A 20,169-nucleotide genomic window follows, 5' to 3' on the forward strand; every position below is an offset into this window, starting at 1 on the left:
GCAGCACGACCACTGCCTTTGCCATGTGCTGAGCAAGCATGTATCATTCCCAGGTCCCTTCTGTCCCCACTCCCTGCTGCTGGCACTGGAGTCTTCCTCTTCAGAGCTACTCTCCTCTTCCTTCCTCTGGTTCCTGAGAGAAGTCGAGGCAGGCAGCAGTGCTGACCTGTCCCCTTTCTGAGCTGCATGGAGTTGAGATTAGAGCTGCATTAATTTCCTACCCATCATGACATTGTTCCCTCTCAGTCCCAGGAAAGGCTGGAGGGGGAGGAATCCCTCTGCCTTCTAAAGTGGGAGTCTTGATGCAAGAATAAGAAAACTTTTTTAGGAAAAAAAATGAATCCCAGAACACAAGCTCCAGCAGCACCGGGAGTTAGAGCTGGGATTACCGGGATCTCATGACAGACTTTCCGGCCAACATCTTCACTTGGGTGTCAGCTGGACCTGAAAGCAGGCTCAGTTTATTTTATATTTGTTTAATCAGACCTGGAAGAAACAATCCAGATATGTATCAACTTCTAAATGTTTTTTCTCATTCTCAGCTTGTGAGGGATGTGGATTCAGTTTTCCTTGTTTGGATTCAGATGCTGTAGTGAGTTAGACATGCCATAAACTACATAGACTTTCTGAGGTGACTGATTCAGTTTAATTATCTGGCAACATATGATACTTCTGCCAGGTTCTTAGCCTGGGTTTCAAAGCATCAGTTTCTAGCTACGTGGCGAGAATACATAATACCTTCTCAGCAAGTAGGCAGGCTCTGAGATTCTTTTTTAAGGGATCAAAGTGATTTAGGGAAGCATAAGAGATGGCAGAGGAAAACTATTTTGGTATCTACTATTACCAAGTAGGGAACAGCTTCTCCAAGGAGATACTATACCTCCACTTATTTAGGAATTTTTAAAATGAAGCACTGCAGAAGATGTTGGGAGAGGAGAAATAGTCCTGATTCCTAAACTTTTCTGTAACATGGACTTAGTAATTCCCCCCTGCAGGTCCATCTAAGGTGGGGCAGAGAACAATGTGTCAGTTCACTTGAAATCATACCTTCACTTTGGAAGTTTAAAGTTGTGATCTGTGCACAGGGTGCATGACTCTCCCATGGGATAATTTTTTTAAAAAGCTAGAAAAATTAGGTGCTATCTTCAGCAATAATGCTGTAAAACAAAACCTCTAGCATACACTGTGGATAGGCCTCTTAAGAAGAAAACAACTTGTCTGGCTGACCACCTCAGAAGCTCTGGAGGTGCAGAAAGTATTCTGATTTTGCATAAATTTACCCAGGAAGAGAGAGTTTGCCATTGTTGTGTACTCTGCCTCTCTCCCCTTATCTTCCTCCTTTTCCTTTCCTCATTCTCATTCCCCCTCTCCCTCTTAGCAGTAATTAATCTAGGTACATTACTCATTGGGATGGTGTTCTGTTTTTTCCTGCTTACAAGCCAAAAGCACCTAACACACTTGTCTTTGCCAGCCCTGGGGTTCATAAAGTGCCAGAGAAAATATGGAGTTTAGTAACTTCTCTCCTTTCCTTTTTTAATATGCAAGAAGTGAGAACTTTTGTGTCTGTGCACACCCAAGTAACTCTGTCCTATTGCTTCAGTTGACAGCTACTGTCTCCTCAGGACATCAGGGACTTAGCAAATGGAGCTGAGACCAACAGATCTGGCATCATCTGCCCCCCAACCCCCGCCTCTTCCCTGACATTTTTGTGCTTGCAGTGCTTTTCCTGAAGCCATGGATCCATTCAACATCACCTCCTTTATTAGCCTTTATAAAAGAGGTTAAGAAGATTTCATTACAAGTAGGAAGGAGAGGCACTGGGGGAAGGACAGAAGAAGCAGAGCAGGGATGGCAGGAGCTCAGGCCTGTTGGGTTGGGCTTGGTGACTCTTTAGCTCCTGACACAGGGCTGTTTTGGGTAGTTGCCCCAAGCAGGTACCATGCTTTTTGATGCCCATGCTGAGGGCAGTCGTGCAAGGATCACATGCAATGTGAATGTGTCACTTTTCTGGAAGAAACAGCCAAGTGCTCAGCTCTTCCCAGTCCTCAGTATTGCTTTGACTCCTCCTACTCCATTATCTGATCTTCTTCTACCCTTCTTGGTACTGTGCTGTGACAGGGCTTTCTCAGTGCTTTGCTTGAGTGGTCATTACTTGCTTTTCCCAGCACCAGACAACATCCACATTCTTCTCTCGCCCTTCCTACTGCCCAGCATCCCGCTGCCTGAAGTCGTGCACCTTCCCACCTTCTCCTATTTTCTCTTGTAGCTGTGGTAAAAGTCCCAGATCTGTTCATATGCCTCTCTCTTCTCTTCTGTGAGGGACATTTTCCACCTTTTCTCAGGTTCTTGGGCTGAGTAGTCAAGAGCGCTGCTGTAGAGGTCCTGGATGGCTGCAGAAAATGTCATTTACGTCAGCTTATTCTCACTGGGAAAACCTGCAAGTTGTAAAATATATATATAAGTCTGTTGGCTGAGGTCTAAATTTAAAATTAACCCGTTGCATTGCACTTCACCACTTTGTCCAAATACCAGAGGGCACAGAAACCTAAGAAAGGAGCGTTCTGTCTCTGTCTCAGGGAGTCAGGGGGAGGCAAGCAGGACCAATGGACAGCCCTGAAATATATTGGGGTTGCATGCATTACTAGGTTTGAGAGGAGTTCTTTTGAAAAGGGAGGAGAGAAAGGCTGTAGCAGTATGCAGAAGTCCAGGCCAATTAACCCTAACTGTGCCTGAGGTGAGCCTGTCCCCTGGCAGGCAGGAGTTGCTTTTGTTGCAAGCATGTGCAAAAGTTAAAGTGGACAGAGAAGAGGACATGAGATGTCTTTCTGTAAGTGTTTGGCAAGCTCTGGCACAGAAAAAGCTGTTTTTGAGTTTCCTGGGAGCTGAGAAATGGCAGCAGCTGCTGAAGAATCACCTTAAGGGAGATTCCCGATGGACTGTATTTAGCTCCCTGTGTGATCCGCACTTTCTAAAGAGTTGAAATAACAACCTGTACGCAGAGCAGCAGGGAAGTTATCACTGTTGTTGGAAAGAGGGGTGGATTGAGGCATGATTGGCAGAGGGAGGAACAGTTCATGGCAGGTAGAAGGGCCTGCTACATGAAAATACGGCTACTGGTCCTCTGAGCTGACACTGGACCTTGCTACTCATCCAGGATGGCAACTAGGTGGCCTTAGTGATTCTCTATAGCAGAAAAAGAAAATAAATTGTCATTGCAGTTATACTTCAGGCATATTCCCGCTTCCCTAGAGGAGGCTCAAGCCCGTATTCTTTTAAAAACTCCTTTAATTGTAAACTATATCCTTGTTGCTGCCAGTTGCATTCTGGCAGGGGGGTGACCTACCATGTAACTTTGCAATAGTGTCTGAAGGGTTTCACATGTCTAAACCCTCTCTCTGGGTGAGTGAAAGGGAGACGCTTGCACTAGGCATTCAGTCCATAAAGAGAGAGGTGTGTGTGAAGGGGCAGGGGGGCGTATTTGAGGAAATTACAAAATATTTCTTGAGTTAAGTATGTTTATGAAACATTTCAGTCAGGACCAGTTATACACCAGTGATTCCCAGCCACATTCAACTCTTTTCATAGCACTGTGTGCTGCTTTCTTCTGTCTCCCATCTTGACAGCAAACCCCAGAATAATGTTGCTTCCTCTGCCTTCCTCCACTGCTGTCAGTTTGAGAAAGTGCCAGTGGAAAGACTTAGATAACCAGCCAAGCAAAGCATATTAGTTTGGTCTCTCATCTCTAATGTTGGGAGTTCAAGCCAGAGAGGTTATTTTAATTGGGACCCAGTATTAGAGATAAAATTATTTTTTCCTGGAAAGTGATTGTGTTAAATTTGAGATTAACACTAAGATTGATTAAATTTAATCTGGACCCAAATTTAACTTTCTATCACTCAACAGTAGCTTCCACAACACAGAAGAAAAAAATTAAAGCAGCCAGAGCATGGGATATATCAATCTCAGCTATTCACTTTTAGTATATTACAGGAGGCCAGTGTGTTTGGACAGTAAAAGGAGAGAAACAGACTGGTTTTAGAAGTGCTGTTTCCCAGACGATTCCAAATACACTTAAATTTTGGACACTAAAGCTTCCTGAACATCAGACCCATAGAGTATGGAGTATGTCTACATTGCTTGTAGTATCAAATGAAAAAATCTAGAGTTCCTGTTCTCTTGCTGGAATTTTTTATTCTATTACTTCATTGTAGATGATTAAAACCTACTGACAGTATCTCTTCTCCCCCCTTTTTTATTAATTCATGATGAATTCTGTTTTCTGGCTGACATCAGTACCCTGTCATGGTTCAAAACTCTTCCAGTGCTCGGTTGGCTTGTTGCTTGCTTGCTGAAAAAAGTGTTTATATCAGGAATTTTGGAAAGCAACAAAATGTGATGTTATGGAGTGGGGGGAGTTGTTTTGTTTTGTTTCTACAGAACTTGAACTCTGAGGTATTTATGTTCTTTAATATGTGACTCATTAGGAAAAAACAATACAAAATTTTGGGTCTGGTTTTTCTATTAGCTCTTTTGTTATACCTTGGACAGTGTAGTAATCTCAGTAGGATGTGTTATTCTGTGCGCACACTGGGGTCAATTGTCTGGCAGACTTGCCAGAGGGTACAGTATCTTTGAGAAAACTCTCAGATGTTTCCGTGTTCCATTTTTGTTTCCCCACTTGAGTTCCACGCACATCTCACAGTCACCTGCTGCCGTATGCAAGTCCTCTCTGATTATTAGGTTTGACCTTAAGGATGCCTCTTGTTAAAGTCTCTGTTTCTGCAATAGTGTCAGAGTTTGATCCCGTAAGCATCCCACATAAGGAGTTAGTTCTCACCCCAGTGCTCAAAGTTTGAGAACTCAAACCCTTTGTAAAAAAACGTTCTACCAGAACACGGATGGTCTCTCTATTTTGTGAACACCTTGAAAGCGTTAAAAAATGAAGAATTAGGCTACCTACAAAACCAGACCATTCTAAATCTCACCTTTCCTTACAATTGCATATGTTTGTTTAAAGATATCAAATGTCCAATGGTAATGGTTTTGCATGCAAAGCAAAGGAATATAGTTATTGTCAGAGACAGGTGCAAAGTTTTAAATCACAAAATTATGATTTTCGCTTACATACTGCTCCCGGTCCCAAAAAGGAGATCATTCTCTACCAAAAAAATATATTAAGAAACTGCTGATTGGCAGTTCCATCTGTTAAAAGATGTTCCCTCTACAGTGGTGCTTGTTTATACTAAAAAAGTTACTATCGTTAACTTACACTAATCATGTGCAGTCTAAGAAAATTTCCAGAAAGCCAACAAAAACTGTGGTTATGATGATCCATGAATTACTGCACTGATTTACATTTTGGTCTGTTGCACATAGTGCTTAACAAGGGATCACTTGGAGAAATTATGTTCTGCATAACACCGTTAGTAAATCAGGGTCTTTTGCTTCACATGTCATGTAAGAGTTTGGTTCCTAAAATGAAAATATAGGATAATGTGGAGTAATGACTATGACATGACATGACTATGGTTTATAACACCATTCTCCTTTCTGAGTATGTTTTCAAAATGCTTGAGCACCCTAACTCCCTATGGATTTGATGTTGATTGGCAGCTAACTAAAAGCAACTTCCTCAGTGGATAGCTCACTTAATTTAGAACACATTACCTACAGTCAAATTATCTGCCGTATGTTGAGATTGGTAGTTGGCTGTGTGGGAAATAAGAAGATTTGACTTTCAGGTCTTCAGAGTTTGTCTTTCTGTGATGTTCCTGTAAACAGCAACTTTCATTTTTGGGTTTTCAAACTGAGGTTCAAATGTTCTTCATTGAATATTTTTCTTTTTCTTTCTTTACTTAACAGAATACTGTCCCAGTTTTACTGTATGCAGCTGGCACATCCTCAGCATGATGATTTCATTTAAAAAATCCCTACCCATTGTAGAAGCCAGATGTAGCTAAATAGCAGTGTTTTGTTCGTCATGTCACCCTGCTGGCTGGACTGTTCAAAAAGCCGTTCCTGCAAACAGTGCAGTGAGTACTTCTAGAGCAGTGAGAGAAGATATAAAGTGCTGCATCTGTGATGTGGGATTGTACTTTGACAGGGCATCTGTCATCTTATGGCCCTAGAATTTGAGAAGGATCTTCAAACATGCTGTTACTGGGGTTCACTTAAGCTGTTGCAAATTACTAGCCAGTAGCAAATTGAACAGGTTTGCAAGCAGCCTCCCTGCCCAGCCTCAATCTTGCAGGTACAATTTTGTACCTGGGGAGCAGACTTTCTGCCTTCCGTAGCCTCAAGGCTATGGACAGCTTCCTTTTAAAAAAGTATGAAGCAACCAGCAATATTGTGGAGACCCCCATAAACTTATTTTATAAATGTTTCAAACTGCAATACTAGCAACTCAGACAGGATAGCAAAAATACAGTGAGCAAAGAACCATTTGCATGAAGTCCACCACTGTGTTTTATGAGTATTGTTCATCTTGTCCTAGGAAACGAAAGCTGGAAGGGAAGGATGATTGTCACCAGATTACAGGAAACTTGACTCCTAGATTGTTTCATTTATCTCTTCCCTACCCCACCTTTCACAGGTAGGCTTTGTGGCTGCTCTTCATATTCTTGTTTTATTGGGAAAGAAATCAGATTATATAGACAGCTGGATGCACATAATCTCAATGAGAATAAAAATGATTGGAAAGAAAACAACTGATAAATATAAAGATAGAACAGTTTCAGGTAAGGCTTCCACAGGAGAATCTTTGCTTTGTGTATAAAATGACATTAATTATCTTCCATTCAGAAAGAGCCTGTCACCTAAACAGTATAGAGGAAATAATGGATAGAGGTGAAAACATGGGACCAATCATGAAAAGGCTTGAATTTTGTTCTTGGCTTTGCTGATCTGCTTTGGACAAGTCGTGTCCTCACTTTTTCAATCCCTTCTCATCATTTTAATCATGTGTAAGCATCTAATATTGCTACCTGTCTTGGTTAAAGTTATTCTGTAAATTTAAAAGATGGTAATTTCTTTCTTCCCTGTCTAAACAGTCTCATGCCTTTGATGTTTCTCATAGGTCCTATTGTCTAACTATTTGATCATCTTCATTGGCCTTCTTTGGACTTCTCCAACGAATCCATAAAGATCTGTAACTGGAGTGGCTATAACTGGGCATGATACTCTGGCTCAGGCCTTCTGCCTCTGAAGAGTTCTTTCTGAGGATGCTGAAGTGCACTGACTAGGGAAAAAGGAGAGACTGTGTTAAGGTACTCTAAGACCTGACTATTTTCAATAACTCCTATAAAAGTCTTGGTGACCAGATGTTAAACCACCAATTGTGAGCATTGCTGTCACCTCATTTGAACCTTGTTTGTACAGCTACGAGCACCCTTCATAAGCTTCCTTGTGCCTTGCTGTTGTCTTAATGTGATGTTCTATACATGACTTTTTTTTGGAAACACCTGCAAAACCTAAATTTATAAAACTTTTTAGGCTATATTAGGATCTAACGAGATTGTATTACTTTATCTTGTACAGAAACAGTCCAGAGATGGACTAATTCATCTTATAGTGGCCTTGCATATATGGAGGAGGCTCCTGGAACTGTAATGGAATAAATACCAGTGGAAACACTAATCAACTGCAGTGCCCGTAGCAGTGCTTGCCTGCTTAAGATGCCCCATGCATACTGTTTCCCTCAACACTGTGAGTTTCATAGTTCATTCTAAAATTTATTGATGACTCTCTTTTACCATATTGTCCTCTCTCTTGTATCCCCTGTACCATATTAAGCAGGTCAGGCATTACAGTCATTGATGTTTGCTTGAGTTTCATCTTTGAGATGCTACACGTAGTTTTGACTCCACCAAAAAAAAGAACAACTGATCTGAAATTTTCTGTCTTGGTGTTTTGTGCTTCTGCATTGTTTCAGGACTAGCCAAAACTTTAATAATACCTAAAAATAGAACTTAGAATAGAATAATAGAATAGAAGAATAAACACGTTATGAAGAATAAACACTGTAGTACATTAAAATTATATTGAGGTTGGTTTTGTGGTGGTTTGGTTTGTTTTTTTTCCAGGTGGGTTCTACTATCTCTGGAAAAGCATGTACTAGGCTTGAGCCTTGGAGAAAAGTGTCTGCTTGCTGTTCGTGGAGGCTGGAGTTATTCTGTGCTGCCGTTTTGGACTGGGTGAGTCTGGGAAGCTGGCTAGCAAACAGTAACCTTCTCCTCTGGTATTAGTGAGCATCCAAGCAGCACTGCCTTGAATGGTGTCAGCAAGGAGAGATGAGGACTAGAAAGAAGCTCCTGGTGCTGGAGAAGTGAGCAGGTCTGGCTCAGCAAGCAGATGGAGAGCCAGGCCTGTTTTGGGGGTCTGTTAGAAACATGGGCTACAGCTGGTCTGTAGGGGAAGGACAGGAGCTGGTGAAAAAAAGGATAGGGCTGGAGGGTAGGGAGCTCTAAGGAGGGAGAAGGAACTGAAGAAGGGTTTCATGGAGGCAGCAGTGACATAGCATTAGAAAACAGCATTGAGATGCTCTTTCCTGCTCTTCTTCCCTTTCCCATTTTCTTGAATTCATCACCTGAAAACTGAATTCAGCATCAGCTGATGTGAGGTCTGAGTAAGTGGCATTCCCACCTTTCTCTAAACTGCTTGGGTGGGTGTCCATAACTAAGTCTGTGTCCTCATTCATTAAGGGACAAATTAGGTTATATAGGAAGGTTACACTCAGTGTGAACTCTTTATAAACAACAGCAAAACTTTTTGTTGCTTGGCTTTAGCAGGTTTAGCATTTATAAGGTATTTGAGCAGAGTATGCTACATCTGGTAGAATAACAGCTATTTTCATGCTGTGAGTACTTATTTTTTTGCTTGAAATACTTTTTATATCTATCACTTGAGTAAAATATTCTAGTCTTCAGTCCTTACTGAGACAGTCCAGAATTTCAGTGTAAGTAGGCATCACTAACTTAAGGTTTGCATTTCAAGGTTTAGCTTTACCACAAAGTACTTTATATTCTTCTTTTGGGAATCTGCATTCTTGTTCATATATACAATATGTAGACTCTGTTCCTTCAAAATAAATCTTAACCAGTTGTGATCTTGAGAAAAACCCTAATATTTGTATCAACTGACTTTGAAAATGACTGGTAGCACATTTTATACTTGAGTACCTAGGTATGAATCTGGACTGTTTAGAACAATGAAGAAGTTAAATGACAGCCCAACAGAAAAATTGTCACCTGTTATTTTGACAGACTATCTATATTGGGAGAATGATTAGTGAACAGAGTGAAAGGAAGGTGGCAAAGATCAAAACAAGTAGTTTATCCTAGTGTTCCTCGTTTTCCTACTTTTTACATAAGAGTGCTGTACATATTCATGTATGAATGAGATGTAGAAACTTTCTTCATCAGTGACCAATATAGACAGGGACAATACTAGGGAGGCCAGTTGTGCTGCCTCAGGGGAGTGGGAATGTAATTTCAGAGAGAGCAGGGCAGGAGAACGTCAGCATGTAACTACCCTAACAGAAAATCAATATGTTTCTGAGCATAAAGTCACCTGTAACATTTAATATTGAGGCCGCCAAATACAGTGGGAAGTTAGCTGCTTTTGATGCAGCAGTCAAAGGGTCAAATTCTTTCCCCTGCTGCTTGAGCGTAGCTCTGTGGCAGTCTGCTGGGCTCAGCCAGTGAAACTGAAGAGGAGGATTTGGCTTGCAGCCTGGTTTTAATCTGCACGTATGGTATCAATTTTGGAAGCATTTTCTGGTTGTCCTCACAGTTATAAAAGGGTAGAAAAATATATTTATTCTCTTCCCCAGTTAGAAACCAGACTTTTGTTAACTCATGTGTGTTAATTCTCTACCTCAAAAGTGCAATTCTTAGCTTTATATTTAGTTTTGCCATAGGATTTGCCCTTTTATTAATAGGTATCTGTACTATCTATCCTAAGGGAAAGGCTGTTCTGGAGAAACCAGCTTGCCCCAGTGCATTCCAGTTCTTTCCTGCACGTGTAGCTGGTGCTGAGCCCATTGGGACACTGACCTACAGGTCCCCATTCTGACCACAGGTACTGGAGTCTCCTGCCCATCAGCTGGCTTTCTGCTTTTTCTTAGCATGTTCATCCAGTTGTTGTTTGCTTGGAGAGGAGAAGTATCATGGAGCATGGGATGATGGCAATTATTATGTATACTTCCAACCAGCTGCTGAAGAGGGAGTATCTCATCATGTTCACTGAAATCTTCGGCTTTTGTGATGAGCGCAGTAGCCATCAGCCATTGGTAAGAGTCTGGTCCTGTTAACAAGCTCTGACCCGCTCAGAGTTCCATCTCAGGCACTGTCATACCTTTCCTAATTACTGGTTTCCTATAAGGTTTTCCTGAGGTGGTCTCAGGACACATTCCTTTCTTTTGGTCCCTTCTGCAATGTTTTATGTCAACTCTTTCTTTGGTGTAGACGCTGCTTCCTCCTGGTTCTGAGAAAGACCAGCAGGTCCTGGCTCTCCCCAGGGTACAGGACTGCAGAGAAGCTGCCTGTAGCAAGGATCTCAGCTTCCCTGTGTAATTGCAGATAGCGTTCATATTTTCTTGAGTACCTGAGGAAACTTGTATATGAGAGGCAATTAAGCCCTTCCAGTAACTTTTTAATCTTTTTGCTGCTTTCTCATATAATTTCTAATTTTCCTTCCCTCCCAATTGCTTCTTTGTCTGTCTTTCCACCCTCCTTCGCACTCTGCTCTTTTTTTTTTTTTTTTTTTTTTTTTTTTAATTTACTTTAGTAGTAAGCAAAGAGGATGTTACAGACCATATGTTAGGACAGACTTCAAAGTAGGGAGTCATGCTCATGTGACAAGAATATATCACTTCTACAAATGCAGGACATACGTTTATTCAGTATGCCGCCTTTGCTTTTTCATTATCAACAAATTTGTCATGTCCTTTCTCATGATTCCTGATATTTTGCTCCTAGTACATATGAAAAAAAGTTCTTTTTGTCCTCAAACCAGCCAGATGTGGGTTTTCCTTGTCTTTACCACTTCTTATCGGTTTTTTGTAATTTACAATTTTTACTTATAGTGTTCTGCAATGCAGTATGCCTTGTTTCTATTTGTTATATATTGCTTTTATATATTTAGTTGTCTTTACTTCAACACTAAGTGTGGGCTGCAGGCCAGAGCTTGATGCATTAACAAATCAAAGTGAGGGAAAGCCACATTGCTTATTGCCTAGGATAGAATGCTGCCCTCGAGTCCACCACGAAAAGAAATGTTAATCTAGTGCTGCTGCAAAACCCATGAAACTAAAGTATTATAAAATTGTGTGGGTGTATTCATGCATGCGTGTATGTAAATTCCTCAGGAGAAAAATAATGATTTTGATTATTTCACAGAGTTTGTGTACCACAGTTCATGGTGCAAGTTTGGTTTTGGACTGCATGAATTTTTTTTTTTTTAAACTTCTTTCATCTACCTTGACGCTCAGCACTGAAGATCAAAGTTCCCCTGTGGCTGTACAGACCCATTACTTCTTGACTCTCTTAATAGGTCTAAAAATCTTCTTTAGCATAAAATACTTCAATTAATACCATAGGATAACCATTTAAGAAGCAACTGAACAACAGTCGCAGGCTGCATGTGATAAACTTAGCTTAGCTACTAGGAAATAAAATTACTTGAAAACCTAGGCGGTGAGAAAATTCTGAAGTAGGGTGATGAGCCAAGGTTGTTGGGTGCAGGCATAATGGCAGCCAGTAGATAGCACTTGTCACCTTGAGTTTCTCCTGACAGCTGTCCACATGTGCCAATACTATTATTGTAGGTTAACAAATTATTGTAAGTTTTCGTTATTTCCAGCAAATTGGCACTGCAGTTGCTCCCGGCAATTTCCTTAGACTCATTCACCAAAGTATCAGTAGCTCATAATGATTAAAATAGGAAGCCAACTGAGAAGGTTGTGATGCTTTCTTGACCACAGTGCTACTCTGGTACTTTATGTGGAATATGTATCACCTGTGTTGTGCTGGTTTAGATTTCTCTCCCACGAAAGACAATTTACTAACTGCTGAACTAACTGAAATTACCTTCTAACATACTTACCATGAAAACAAGATTTAACACCTGCAGACCAGTATGGCTCTGTCTGTATCTCAAAAACTGAGAATGCCTGAAACAGGTTCTCTTTTGAGAAGAGGAAAGTTTTTACTGTTTGAAATCATCAGGTGATTATGATCACGAGAGATGTCCTATTTTGGAAATACATTCCCAATATTCACAGCAATTATGAAACTAAGCCAGGTTCTTTACCTTTTATTTGCAACATCAGGGTTTTTTTAATCACCAGGTCAGTCAGGTCATGCAGCTTTCTTTTTCCATCAGATTTATCTGGCTGTCTACTGCCAATCACTATGACAGTTCCAGTTCACTTGTCTTTGGCTTTGTGCAGTAGTTTGGTCATGACTGTAAATATGGAGCTACTTCCATAGTTTCCATGTTTAAATTCAGATAGTGGTAGCAACAGTGAGAAATCTCTAGCTAATCAGGCCATTGAACACAAACATGCCAGATGCCTCGTGTGTCTGGGTTTTATCATTGCATTGTGAGACATGCTCTGGCCATTGTGTGCATCACACAGTTAGATCTGCATGACCCAATTTACAATAATTTCTCAGTAACGCTGGGAGGATAGGTTTATGATACATCCAGAACTTGTTGGGGCCGTGTTGTACTGCACAAGACACTGACAGTTTTTAAACACTGATTTACAAAGTCTCTGCATAACTCTTCCACTGCTAGTGGGCTAAACAAAGCTATTGAAAAGTTTTCCTGAGGTTTAAGGATTTTTATGCAAGGGAAAATATGACAGCATATTTAAAATTTTATCCTGCAAAAGACTGAGTTACAGGGCCAATCAAAATGTAAAGAGACCCATAGAAAATAAACCTAAGTAATAACTTCACACATTCAAGACTAGATTAATCAGGCAAAAATTATTTGAATGCATTTGTCCAATGAAAATGACATTTCTGTACACAGTATGATTTGACCTCTCTTGCACCATCGAGGAGATTACAAAAAAGCCCACAACTGTGCTAAACAAACACGGTTGTTTGGTTGTACCAAGCTTTTGTTCCAGCAGTGGAATTCATTAAAACAGCATGTTCTGTATATTGCCAGCAGGTCATCAGTGCTTGCTTGAGCTGGGTTCCTGACCTTTATTTTCTCTAGCCAAGTCTGCTGGCTTGTCTCATTTTGGGGACTGTTAAAAAACTAGCACTACTAATATATCTAACATTGGATAAATATTTAGCTTTATTTTTCTCATTGCTGGGAAGACCATACCTTCAAAAAAATGTTCCTTGGTTGTCTTTAGTAATTATCAACTACTCTATTTTATATACAATCAGTTACTTAATTGTAAATAGCTGCTGAACAGGGTGAAAGAAAAAGATTTTTCCCTTGCTTAAAGAAAATTTAAATACATTTCAAAACCTTTTTAAAATTCAAGGTAAGCTTTTTTCTTTGGTGGGATGGTTGGGGGAGATTTGTCTCAAGGAGCTATTCAACCGTATATGTTCCCAGTGAATTATGTGGACTTGTAATTCTCTAGTCTGATGTTCTCATTGCTTTATAGGTGTCATCGAGGAGAAATTCTTCTACGGTGTTACTCCACTAACATCTCCAATATGTACCCATACACTCTACTCAAGTTGGAAAATGATAATCAATCCACAGAGGTCCGGCTCAGCGTGTCCATGACATGTGTACTTAAGCACTGTATTTCACCCCCTGATTCAGTTTTGGTATGGACCATAAGCAGTATGGTCTGTACAAGTCTGTACAAGCCTAAGTGTCAGGCCAACTCCTACATTAAGGTTGCTATCTGGGATCAAGAAATTCTACCTTCTTCGCCTGCCTCCCTAATTTTGTAGATATTCTCAGAGCAGACCTAAGCCATAAGGGTCTACAAGTGCAACAGCGGTTGCCATTTTCTCCCTGCTGAGCCAGGGAGGGGAGCAAGATAGACTGCAACATTTCTTCTCTCAGGAAGTGGAAAACTTGAACTCTTCTTGGCCCAAGGGAGTCTGAAACCTACATTTCCCAAGTAATCTGCCAATTGTTTTGGCAGTCAGGTGGACTGCAGAGTGACACGTCTGAAGTCTTAATGTCAAGACTGAAGAACACAAAGTAATATAAGCTGCAGTGTAAGAGGTAGGCATGGATGTCTGTAGATAGGGACATTCACCTGGGTGAGGGGAGCTGTGAGTTCGACTCCCTACTCTTGGAATCACTCAGTCTTTTGTTTATTATGCCACCTCTGCCATTCTTTTTCTGCTAGGCACCTCCCTCAGGAGAGACCTATGGTCAGTTCACTGGAAGAGGCAGACATCTGCTTCTAATGCCAAGCTATCCGATTGAGCAACAGAGAACAGCCAACTTGACCTCCTCCTCCCACTTCCACTCCTCATTTGTTCCTTTCATGAGTACTCCTTTTATTAGGTAGTTTTAAGTGACCTTAAGTCAATGTCTGATTTCAGAAAGCTTCTCACTTAGAGGCTGGCTAGGTTGGATTCCTTTGTCAGATCTTTAACTTTTGCAGTGTGCTGTAAAAGAGCCTCAAAGTCTGAGTTAGATTTTGGATCCCTCCTTGGAAACCAGGCACCCACAAGTTAGTGATCGTCATGGTCAACTCTGACATTTACGTTGTTTTGGGTTTCACCTTTTATGCCTATTCCTAACTTGCAGATAGTTCTGAATGCTGGGCTGTCCTACAGAAGCAAGAGCCTGTGCTAAAAGGAAGTGCACTCATTTCAGGACATAAATTCATTTCAGGACATAAATTAAGCAACCTGCCCTTCCCACCACCAGTACTCTTTGAAAGATTTGAGGCCGTGGAAGCATAAAAGGATGTTTCCTTTTATGAATGTGCACTAACTCCATGGAAATCAGACAACCTACAGCAAAAAGATTTCCTCCTAGAGCTTACTGTTGATAATAGTTAACTTAATCATATATTCTCAATTGATTGCCACAAGATGCAGTGAGATGAAACAAATGTGACCAAAGCCTTTGCCTGTTTGTGCTGTGTTGGCCAAACAAAAATCTTGTACATAAATAAATCCCCCAAATATGTGTTTTTTAACCTGAATTTTTAATGAGTCTTGTCTCCTAATGCTCAGATTTTGGCTTTCCTACAGTAGACAACTATACAAATGTTCTCTAGATCCTGGATGCACTGAAACAGCTTTGCTACAGTAAATAGTTTTACTTAAATAATCAACAGGGTGCAAAGACGAAAATATACAGAATTTTATATGAATAGGTGAAGAAGGGGGTGCTTTCCTCTTTCAGTTTTCACCAATGCCATTCTCATAGTTTCAGTAGACTTACAGCAGGTTTATTTCTTTCTGTGATTAAAAAAAAAAGGGCATGTGTACAAATCTTGTGTACAAATTTTGTCATGGTTATTGAAATATGTGAGATCATATACATGTGTAACAACATCTGATAGGTAATTTGCAGTGTGCTTGGTATGTGGCATGTGTGTTTAGAATTCAACTAAGAAGAAAGAGCTGCTGAAATGAAAAAATACTTCATGAGAGAAAATAGTAACTTGTTTTTGAAATATGTATTAGACTTTACTGATCTTGCTGTGCTTGGATGAAAATTTCTTCAAGCTGGAAAACAGTGGTAGAGCATTTGACTTGCTTCAGACCTATAATGACAAAGAAGGGTTTTTGTCTGTTTCCAAGTTGCAGGTATTTTGCAATTGATTTCAGTCAGTGAGGAGGCTACAAGAACCTCACCAACAGATAGGTCTTTTAGCTGTTCTTCTTTCCTGTTCATAGGGAAAGGTGATCCTGTCAACATGGTAATTAAGGGAGAGACAAACTTGACGCGAAGGAATTTTGCCCAAGAATAGTGAATTTATGCGCAGGCCCAATGGTGAAATGCCAAGATCTGTATCAGTGTGCTAATTCCACTGTTAATATGGTAAGCATGCTTTTACAGCATCTAGATCCATAGCATTTTAAATACACACCAGACTCCTCTGAATGAAAGTGTGCTATTGATTTTGGTGTGCTCTGCTGCACTCCTAGGGTCCTTAACAACATGCTGTTATTTCAAACAGCATGACAAAAACTTACTAAAAGAATCTATTTTTCCTCAGCAATTAGAGGCCAAGCAAAAGTTAGATGATCCCGAACAGTTTCTGATGAGAATGTGTCTTAATACTTCTTTTGATTTCTAATGCTCCACAGCTCCTGCTCTAAAGTTATGCATCTAGGTAAAAATGAAATCCTATAATTTTTTTCATAGCATTTCTCGTATAGACACATTTTAAACATTTTTTTTCTCATTATTTAAAAGGACTTTGTCACTGACCGTCCTGAGGTAGGGTTTCATAGTAACACCTAGTGCCTCTGGAACACTAGGTCAAGAAAAAATTTTGAAAAATGAAGGTAAGGTATCAGAGCAATGATGTGGCTCCGTGTTTCTTTTCTTCATTCTCATTCATCCTGCCAATTTGAGCTGGCAACAAAAGGAATATTAAGTCTGCCTGCAGTGATTCACAGATGAAATTGAAAACTTTGGACCTGTTCTGAGTTTCGTATAAAGTTGTTACGTGTCCACTGTCCCTTTCTGCAGGGAGACCCTTCTGTTCAGCTCATCAAAGGACAGGGCTTTGTGTTGCTTCTTGAGATCATCTGCTTTACAATGCTTCTAGTATTGCATGAGGTTATTTTTCAATGGAGATTGTTAGTAGTGAAATGAGTTTGGATGTTTAATGTTAGGGAAGGGAATACAGGATGTTAAATAGCAACATGTGCCTAAAAATGAAGCTACACAATTTAGAGGATCTAGCTTTTTCCTGCATTTGTTATAGCACAGTGAATTTAGCTCATCTCGATGTGATTTTAAAAACAGATAAGCAGGTATGTGCATTACTCAAAGAAGATGGTTTGCGTTTTGAGACCATTCACCTCAGCAGTACTTTAAGAATGCAAAATACCACTTGGTAATTTAAACTTTGCTTTAATAAGGATTTATGAAATTGGCATTTCTTAGGGACATTTTTTTTTCTTATCATGGGAGGGAAACACTTACAATACAATTAGAAGTCTCAGATCTATCCATTACTGAGATCATGCTGTGTCCTTGAGACCTGTGATAGTATCATAGAATCATAGATTGTTTTGGGTTGGAAGGGACCTTTAAAGTCCAACCCCCTGGAAATGAGCAGGGGCATCTTCAACTAGATCAGGTTGCTCAAAGCCCCATGCAACCTGACCTTGAATGTTTCCAGGGTGATACAAGTCGTGATGCAGTTCTGCACCACTACTTCACTGTCCTGTGCTTTCTACTGTGCGGTGTGCATTTGTAAGCCCATGAGAGGATTTAGGTATAGTCTACAGCTTTTAGACTTAAATTTCGTATTGACTATATTAGGTTTACTTTGAAAGAAAGTTATGACTGGTGCCTTCCCTTTTCCAATGTACTTTTTAAAATTTTCCCCTTGCCCAGTAACACTTTCCAAATAAATCTTTTGCCTTTCTTTCCATCAGCCATTATGTAAAACATTGTTCGTCCATCCCTGAATGTATGTGTGAGTATATGTATATGATTAACCAATGTTACTCATATACAAACTGTTTCACACAGCCCTATTGTTAAGTGACGAAGTAGTATACATATCAGGAGGTGACAGACAGTAGAAGCGTTCAGTTACTTGCTTATACAAATTTATTGAATTTGCTTAGATGTGATTAATGGTACTAGTTACCTCGTTAAAAGTAATTGAAGGAGAATCTGGTGCTTCAGTGTTAAAGATCTACAGAAATACAGTTTTAATAAAAGCAATTGCAACTGCAAGTAGCTTTCAAATGAAAAAAATGATGAAAGGTTACCTGTACGCAGAATTATTTTGTTAAGTTTCTTTACTGGTTAAGTAATCTATCCTGCAGGTCTTTGAAATGAAATTAAAGGAACAACTTCACAAAAGTTTTAGGAGTGTGGTAACTATGTTTGGGTTCTGGGCTCAAGATGTTTGGGGAGCTCCAGAGGAGACTGCCCATACTGACCCCTCAGAATGGCAAACGTGGGACCCATAGCAAACTGAGCCAAGGAGAGTTGCGTCCTCTGCTCTGCTGGCATTGGTACAGATCTCTCCTATGGCATGTCTCTGCACAGGCTCTTGCTGTGCAGAGTGAAATCTGCCATGACAAAGACTCTATCAGTCTGCTAAGATTTGCGTTCCTCATATGTTCTTGCTGATGAGCCATAAATATACTCTGAGCTAGTTGTACAGTATAAGTACTGTAGTTATGGTGGTCAGGTTTCTGTTAAAAGTACCGTGTAAAAGAGCCGAGAAATGTGAAACAGATGAAAAAGTTGTAAAACAAAGATGAGATATAATGGCTGATCTCATGATAACTTCAGAAATTGTCAGTGCCATAAAGCGATGTGTTAGCCTATGGCTTTAGGAGAAAACATAAATGCAAAACAGGTTTTCTACTTTTCTCTGTTCAGCTAATGAGAATTTGACCAGGGTATAGGCATTTTGTCTTATACTGACCTGCTATTTTCACTCATTTTGGAAAGCAGTTGAGACTTGGTTATTTTGTGTAATGGCTTTTGTAACCCAACACGTACATCTAATTTAGCAACTTGCTGGATCGTTGCATCCCTCATGGCAATGTAGTCCCTGCTGAAGCAGGGCCCTGCTCTGTTTTGACTTGATCCGAGTTTCCTGCTTTGTCCGCATCTCATTCCCTCTGCCCTCGGGTCAGCATTTTCTGGGCAGCATTCCCTCCAGTGGGCTGGATGACAGTGTAATTTTGTACTGCAGCTCATCTGAGATCAGCCAGTCTCTCCCTCCTCCAAAGTGTATGTGCAATGGGGCTTTATCTAGGAGGGTGAGAGGAACAGAGGGTGGCTTCACCCTCCTTTTCTTCCTCTGTGTAGCCACAGGACAAAAAGAGGACCCTGCATCTTTCAGAGTTTTATGGGGCAGCTGTAGTAGGTCTCAACTATTTCTCTCTGCATGTGAGAAGATGCAGCTAAAATGTGTGATGATAAACCCCTTAATTCACCATGTTAATGCCATTTATCCCCAGCATTGTAATGGGTGCTATTTTCAGTTCTGAATGAGCCAAGACCAGTTATCACAAAATACTCTGCTACAGGGACTTTTGATTTGCTTAAAAGTGTCACAGGAGTATCCAAACCCACAAGAGGGGTTGCCATGAGGGACATTTTAAAATGGGTGGACCACTAATCAAAAGATAATTAAAATTATTAGTAAAATATGGTTTTGAAAGTGTATCACTTTTAGTAGTGCTTTTTCCCAGCTCTCTGTTTTCTTGTACTGTAAGGCGTAACAAGAAATAAATATCCTAAAACACAGGCCCATCTGCAGCCTCAAAAAAAGCAACTAATGTGAAAGAACAGTAACCCCAGCTCTGTGGGTTTTTTTGTGTGTGTGTGTTGTTTAAAGTCCTACATAAATCAAGAGGAGGCCCACAAAGGGAAGACTGTTTGGTTTCAGGGACTGGTCTTGATTTTCTGCTTAGGATAATCAAGATCAGGAATCCATCTCTAATTAAAGGCAAACAGAAAATATGCAGGATTTTCACATACATTCTTTTCATACTCATAGTTTAACATGTTATGTATACAGTATTCTTTTCCTTTAATTCGACTTTCTCAAATTATGTGCAGACAGCTTCAGCTGCAGGGAAAGGTGGGAGTATTTAGGATATCTAGTATTTAACTGTTTCATTTCTACTACAGACAGACCTGTTTCTTTATCAGGGGTATTCAGTAGAAATGTGGTTTCTATTTTCAACAGCAAACCTCAGTGACTGTGTTTCTGTTGCGTGGGGGTTTTGGGGGGGGTTGGTTTTGGTTTTGTTTTTTGAATGAGTAGATCCTAGTGAAGATGTTGGTCAGGCTTCTTTGAAGAAAGAAATGCTTTTAGTTTTAATAAACATAGTGCTTTTTCCTTGTCTGCTTCTGTTGTAGTTCTGGTTCTTTTTGCAGTGATTTTCCATGGAAATGTCATTCAAGTGAATGAAATTTAAGCAGGATGTGGGTTTTGTCACTTTGATGGTGATGTAGTTTCCTAGATGTAAGTTTTTCATTAAGAAATTAATATTGGCAGAT

Source organism: Calidris pugnax, unplaced genomic scaffold, assembly GCF_001431845.1.
Source record: "Calidris pugnax isolate Ruff unplaced genomic scaffold, ASM143184v1 scaffold8, whole genome shotgun sequence".
NCBI classification, from domain to species: Eukaryota; Metazoa; Chordata; class Aves; order Charadriiformes; family Scolopacidae; genus Calidris; species Calidris pugnax.